The sequence below is a fragment of the Trichosurus vulpecula genome, chromosome 1 (assembly GCF_011100635.1).
Source record: "Trichosurus vulpecula isolate mTriVul1 chromosome 1, mTriVul1.pri, whole genome shotgun sequence".
In the NCBI taxonomy this organism is placed as follows: domain Eukaryota; kingdom Metazoa; phylum Chordata; class Mammalia; order Diprotodontia; family Phalangeridae; genus Trichosurus; species Trichosurus vulpecula.
In genome coordinates this window covers 255,538,376-255,545,858 of record NC_050573.1, presented here as the reverse complement: position 1 = coordinate 255,545,858, position 7,483 = coordinate 255,538,376, and the positions used below count along the sequence as shown (strand labels likewise).

The 7,483-nt window shown below is 42.9% G+C and overlaps 1 pseudogene; it reads left to right on the top strand.

Annotated features, from left to right (window-relative positions):
* The first annotated feature begins 3,603 nt into the window (after window positions 1-3,603).
* Window positions 3,604-5,233, top strand: LOC118839792 (annotated as a pseudogene).
* Window positions 5,234-7,483: the final 2,250 nt, after the last annotated feature.

Below are 7,483 nucleotides of genomic sequence, written 5' to 3'. Positions count from 1 at the left end.
TCTCAGGGAGCAAGAAGGGGAGGGATGAAGGTCGGGATAAAATTTGGAACTCAAAACTTTTTAAAAATTTTTTTTAAAGTGTTTTATCATGTAATTGGGGGAAAAATAAAATATATAAAAAGAAAACTTATAGAGGTTGCCCACAATAGCACCCGTTCTTGTTGTTTCAGTTGTTTTTCAGTTGTGTCCAATTCTTCATGACCCCACTGGCAAAAATACTGAAGCGGTTTATCATTTCCTTCTCCAGCTCATTTTATAGATGAGCAACCAAGGCAAACAGGTTTAAGAGACTTGCCCAGGGTCACACAGCTTATAAGTGTCTGAGGCCAAATTTGAACTCACAAAAATGAGTCTTCCTTTCTTTAGGCCTGGCACTCTACCCACTGCCTCACTAACTGCCTTCAGGTATTCATTAACACCTAGGACTCATGAAGTAGATGATGAGAGATATGGCTAGCACTGGGACAGTCATTCTAAAAGAGCCATGCTCATTGCAAGTAAATCAATGAATGAAGTACAGTGCCTAGGGCTGCCAGTTTCAGTAATTCAAGTGCCAAGATCTTTTTCCTTCCTAGATCACCCCATACTTAGTGATGGTATCTGATTTAACCCAAGTCTGCTTCACAGTGTGCTTGCTACTTTGTGTTCCAGCTCACTACAATTCCTGTTGGAAAAGCCTCCCTGTCTTGCCTCTCAGGGCACTGATCTCCTGTTAACCTTGTCCCTTTAGCCTTTTGCTTCTAGTTTGGTGCTATTGGCAAAGCCCTCCACTTCCTCCCCTCACATGTCCCAAGCTGACACCTTAAAGAACAGTCAGTTCCTCTACCTGGGAGGCCCCAGACCCAGCCCAGCCCTAGCCCCAAGCCAGATCAGGTAGGTCAAGACATTCCAGTTACCCTTCCCATTACCCTCCAGTTACCCAGGCCCCCAAGGTAGATCCAGAGCTGCCCAGGCAGGAGAATTGACCTGGTAGTTATGAGAACTGCAAGGCCAGGACACTGGGGAAAGGGTGTCACTACAAGCCGGGTGTCACTACGAGCCAGGTGTCACCCTGAAAAAAGAAAGTAAATTGACTCAGGAAACAGCTCTTAGCATCCACCTTATCTCCTCATCTCCAGCATGATATCGACTGATATCTTCAGTTTTATGAGGTCTGCAACAAAAGTATCCCAGCATCAGAGAATCATAGATTTTAAGCATTGGCAAGCCTTTTACTAACCATCTAGTCAAACCTACATAGGAAATATGTATTGCAGAAACCTAAACGACTACCTCCCTTCTCATATCATTTCCTATTATAGCAGAAGTGATGAAAGACCAAGTAAATACCAATTGTAGCCAGGAATTCCAGTTAGTAGGTCAAAGGTCTCACTAGCTAGATAATGGGGCAGGGACTTACCACTCCATCTGTTATCATCACCATCATCATCACTAGCATTATGAGGTTTGCATAGTGCTTTTACATATATATATATATGTATATATATATATTGATATCACACTGGTAGAAGGCCACCAATATTCCCAAGCAATTAGATGGAACATCTGGAATAACCCCTTGTGCCTTTTTGTAGTAGCCAAGAACTGGAATGAAAGTTAACGCCCCTACATTGGAGAACAAATTGTGGTCTATAAATGTGATAGAATTGTGCCTTAAGAAATCATGAATATAAGGAATTCAGAAAATCTTGGGAATCAACCGTTGTCTAACAGTGCAGACTGAAGTATGTATACATTTATGTTATTTTGTTTGATCCTCTCAACAACCTTAAGAGGGCCTTGTCACACAGTTTTCATGTTCTCAGACAAACTTAGTTCCTTGTGTGTCCAATTTCCCCTTGACATTAATGACCACCCCAATCTGCACTATAGTTTAGTGATCTTCCTTTCTCCAAATGTTTTGTCTTTTTTTCCCCTTTGCTGACTCCTTTCTCTCCCCCGACTCTTAAACTAAATGTCCACCAAACTTCTGTCCCTGGGCCTCTTCTCTCTCTCCACCAGTTTCCATTTTGTGTAGATGTGATGGATTATAATATCATCTGTTCGTCATCCTGGGTCGTTTTTAGTTTCTCCAGGTAATTATCAACTCCTGGCACAGGAGCACTTGAAATGAGCTGAGGGAGAGGACTTGGGAGTAAGAACTATAGTTCTCACAAAAAGGGTGCTAAAATTATAGCATTGTTATATCCAAACATATCTTAGGGAAAGAAGGTGGTCTAGTTATTTTGTTGATGGGACAAACAAAAAGGGCCTCCAAGAGTGAGCCCCAGATCTGATTGTCTCTCTCTTACTAAACATCATATTGTAACTCGTGGATTCATAGACTCAGAGTTAAAAGGCACCTCGGGGTTCAACTGGCCTGACCCCCTCATTTCATAGAGAAGAGAACTGAGTCTCAGAAGGTTTAATCTACCTGAGGTCACACAGATAACAGAGCCGGTATTTGACTCCAGGTCAAATTACAAACCCTTCACTATTTCCACTAAACCACACTACCTTTGCTGATAAGTGGTGGAGGGAGATATTTTAACTTGGAAAATGATGCAAAGCATGCAAAAAAAAATGATACACAACTTGGGACATTGGTATGAAGTGTGTGCAAAGGGAGATTATATAACCTGAAAATCTATCTAAGGAAATGTTATGTGGTATTGGGTTCAGTTAGGAGCTGGTACAAGGGATAAAGTGGACCATCTTCATGGGTTTCTTCTACCATGGGGTAGTCATTTGTTAGTGTGGCAGCAATTCCATAATTAAATCTATTGTTTCAGCTACCTAGGGATCTCAGGGAGTTAGGAGGGATTGAAGAAGTCCTGGGGATGTCCCTGTGGGGTACTTTGCTCAGATGCAGACTTTGCACAACTAAATAAAGCCATATTGATATCAAGCTGGAAGAAGGCCACCAATGTGCCCAAGCAATTGCATGGAACATCTGGAACAAGCTTTTTTGTGGTAGTCAAGAACTGGAATGAAAGTTGATGCCCCTAAATTGGAGAACAAATTGTGGGGTCTAAAAATGTGGTAGAATTGTGCCCCAAGAAATTATGAATATGAAGAATTTGGAAAATCTTGGGAATGAACCACTGTCTAACAGTGCAGACTGAAGTAAGAAGAAGCAGGAGAACAATGATATAACATGATGATCACAGTAGTGGCATAGAAGTTATGAAAACATTGAAAGAATTCAAAACTCCAATCAATACAGTAACCAGTCTTCACTAAGTGATGGTGAATCATACCTAGTCTTCTTGGCAAAGAGGTGGCTGACTATTGGTGCAAAAATTGGTGCAAAAAACATTTTCAGACACGGCCAGTTGTTGATTTGTTTTGCTTCACTACTTATCTGTTTCAAAGGTGAGTCAATTTGTGGTGGAATAATAATAATAATAATGATAATAATAATAATAATGATAATAATAATAATAATAATAATACCTAGTGTTCATCTAGTGCTTCAAGTTCTGCAAAGCACTTCAGCAATATTATCTCATTTAATCCTCAAAACAATCATCTCCCGGTCTGCCCTCTTCAGCTCCAGCCCGAGCAGATGTGGGACCACAAGGAGGTAGGACTGGCTGGCTCCTAGCTGGGCCACCTAGCAGGATGTGCTCCCTTTCATTGTTCCCACCGTCACCACCCTGGGACCAAGTGACGCTTTACAAGTACAACAACGAGTTGATGATGGGTGTCAGCTAGGAAAGCCTGCCCCCTGACTTCTAGGGTCAGTGGATCACCCTTCCTGATCTGCATCTGAAGAAAGACCCCCTAAAAACCCCTGGGAGTCTGGACCATGGCATCAAAATTGGCTTCATCCATCACTGTGAGAGTATCTGGAAGAGATGTATCAATGCCTGGCATGATATGGGGGTTTCAGGTGTGTTGAATGAGGTTGCTAATTCTGAGGAGGAAGTGTTCAAGTGGGTGAAGACAGCATCAAGCTGGGCCCTGGCATAGTGTCAAGATGGGGCTCTTCTCTCCACGGGTCTCTGTTTTCCCCATTTGTCACTTAGGAGCGAAGATCCGAATGCTCAGTTTGCCCGGGTCACAAATTGGTCCAGCTGCTGCCTGAGAATTTTTGCCCAGCATCCTCATATCAATAAGCTGCAGTAGTGCTATTGGACGACTCTATCTGGGTATGCAATGCCAACAGCACCATAGTCCCCTCTCTGAAGCAATGGCTACAGCAAAATGTGGCTGTTCTTGCGTGGAAGCTCTCATTGCCTCAGTGCTGGCTGTGGTTTTTCAAACCTGTATTCTCATCTGGACTCTGGATCCCAACTCCCTGTCCACCTGACCCTCCTCAGGCTGTGCCCAGGTGTTTTCCCATCCAGAGAACAGCTCTGTCACCAGCCTGGCCTGGTCCCCCAATGGAGGATGACTGCTTTCAGCCTCACCTGTAGATGCTGCAGTCTTGGTATGAGACATCTCAGGTAAGACCTGTGACAACCCTTCCCTGGTTCAGGAGGGTGGAGTGACCTATCTCCTTTGGTCCCCTGATGGCAGCAAAATCTTGACCACCATGCCTTCTGCCATCTTCCAGGTTTGGAAAGCTCAAATGTGGACCTGTGAGAGGTGGCCTACCCTGCCGGGGTGTTGTCAGACTGCCTGCTGGAGCCCAGACGGGAACCGCCTGTTATTTACAATCCTAGGAGAGTCTCTAATTTACTCCTTGACCTTCCCCAAGCACAATAAGGAGGGAAAGGGGCAGATTGGAGGTGTTGAGGTAGCTAACATTGTGGCAGATCTGTCCAAGATGACAATACAGACACCCAATGGGGAGGAAAGGCTAGGGGGAGGAGCTCATTCCATGGTCTGGGACCCTGGAGAACCTCTGGCTGTGCTCATGAAAGCAAATCCACAGTTCTAGCATGGCAAGCCCGTCATTCTACTGTTCTAGACCCAGAATAGCCCTGTGTTTGAACTGCTTCCCTGTAGTGTTGTGCAGAGGGAACCAGGCGCCTGGGCCCAGCTGATCTCCTTTCACTCATCCTTCAACAAAGGAGCCCTGCTTAGTGTGTGTTGGTCCACAGGCTGGATTGCCTACGTTCCCCTGTATTTTGTCAATGCCCAGTTCCCACGATTTAGCCCCATGATGGGCCTGACCCAGGAGCCTCCAGCTGGGGGAAGTGGCTCCACCCAAGGGCTTCTGTTTACTGAGACAGCCCTCATTTGTAGCGCCTGGGACTCCTCTTCAGGAACTTCTTGGTCCCACTCCTCCACCAGCCATCTTTAATAAACATTTCCCTTAAAAAATTAACAATCATCTCCATTTATAGATAAGGAAACTGAGGCAGACAGATTAAGTGACTTGTGCAGGGTCATATAGCTAGTAAGTATCTGAAGAGAGATTGGAACTCAGGATCATCCCAACTCCAAGTCCAGTGCTCTATCCACTGTGCCATCTAACTATGGAAGAGTAATTGGGAAGTTAAAACAATGTTTGGTTGGTTTTTCAAGTGTACCAATAAATCTTTAAAAAAATTCTCATGCACCTCACCATTGGACTATGACAGAATAAACCATTCACCATTAGCTAATATGTGGTTTACTGGAGATCAAAGGTACATCAGCTCATCTGACACCATTCTTCTGTCTGCCAGGTCCAGTCCTTCTATTTAGATGGCAGTCGTCTGGGCTTGTATATATGCACCCTTGGCTTATCGCTGGTCACCTAATGTCAAATTTAATATCTTTTTTTCTATTCTTAGCTTCCTTCACCTCTCTGTAGCATTTGACATTAATGACCCCCAATCTGCACTACAGTTTAGTGATCTTCATTTCTCCAAATGCTTTGCCTTTTTTTCCCCTTTGCTGACTCCTTTCTCTCCCCCTGATTCTTAAACTAAATGTCCACCAAACTTCTGTCCCTGGGTCTCTTCTCTCTCTCCACTCACTCCTGGTAAGTCCGTTCATTCCCACGGTTACAACAATCACCCACTTGCAAACAAATTCTGAATCTGTATCTCTAGGCCTAATCTCTCTTTCCCATATGTCCAGCTGCCTACAGGATATTTCCACCTGGATGTCACAGTACCCTCCCAAATGAAATATGCTCTAAACTGGACTTGTTATGTCTCCTTGCAAGTCTTCTTTCTGACTTCAGTGTTCCTACCAAAGGCACCACCATTGAAACATTCTGTTTCTCATGTTCAAAATATAAGATTATTTTTAACTCTTCCCTCTGAGGGAGCTGATGGCATGGTAGATAGATAACTGGACCTCCAATCAAGAAAAGCAGAGATCAAATATTGCCTGAGACACTTACAAACTGTGTGACCCTGAGCAAGTCACTTAACCTCTGTTTCCCTCTGTCTCCTCAACTATAAAATGAGGATAATAATAGCACAGAGTTGTTATGAGGATCAGACAAGACATTTGTCAAAAAAAGGCCTTAGCACAATGCCTGGCACACAGTAGGCACTACATAATGCTTACGCCCTTCCCTTGTCCATTTCCTGTTATAAGCATTCAGTAAGTTCTATCAGTTCTGCTTTGATCACATCTCTTCTATCCCTCTGCCCTTTGCATTTCCAGAGAGGGCTGGATTACACGGCCTCTGAGGTTCCTTCTAGCTCTTTGATCCCACGGCCCTATGTTTAAGAGGAAAATGTAAGCACAAATTAAGTGAATGCATGGGCAAAGAGCACTTGGCTACTCTACAAGGACAGATATACATGCATGCATGCATGTATGTATGTATGTATGTGTATGTATATATGTATGTATGCACGTGTATGTGTGTATGTATAGACAGAGAGACAGAAAAAGAAACACACACACACATATATATATCATTAATCATTTTCCAGAAATGTCTGACTCTTCATGACCTCATTTGGTGCTTTCTTGGCAAAGATACTAATGTGGTTTGTCATTTCCTTCTCCAGTTCATTTTACAGATAAGGAAATTGAGGCAAAGAGTGTTAAGTGACTTGCCAGGGTCACACAGCTAGTATCTGAGGCCAGATTAAACTTAGGAAGATAAGTTCCTGAATCTAGGCCCAGAACTGTATCCACTAGATGGATAGACAGATAGATAGATAGATAGATAGATAGATAGACATATATACACACATGCATAGACACACTGTATATGTATACATACATATATATAGATTTAGATAGATCTATCTCTAGATATAGATGCATATGTATATATGTATGTGTATGTGTATATGTATATATACATACTACATATATACATATATATATATATTTACACACTCAATTTTGTTTCTGCAACATCTCATGTCCATCCCTAGTCCATATTCCCCCTTCTACCATTCTGGTGCAGGTCCCCGTTACCACCTACTTGGGGTATTACAATAGTCTCTTAAAGGGCCATATAATCTCTATACTCTTTCCTCTTTAATCCATACCATTTTCAGACTAATCTTTCTCAAACAACTGTATTATCACTGTTCATGTCCCTTCTCCGATCAAAAAATCTTCAGTGACCCCTTATTGCCTGTCAAATAAAGGT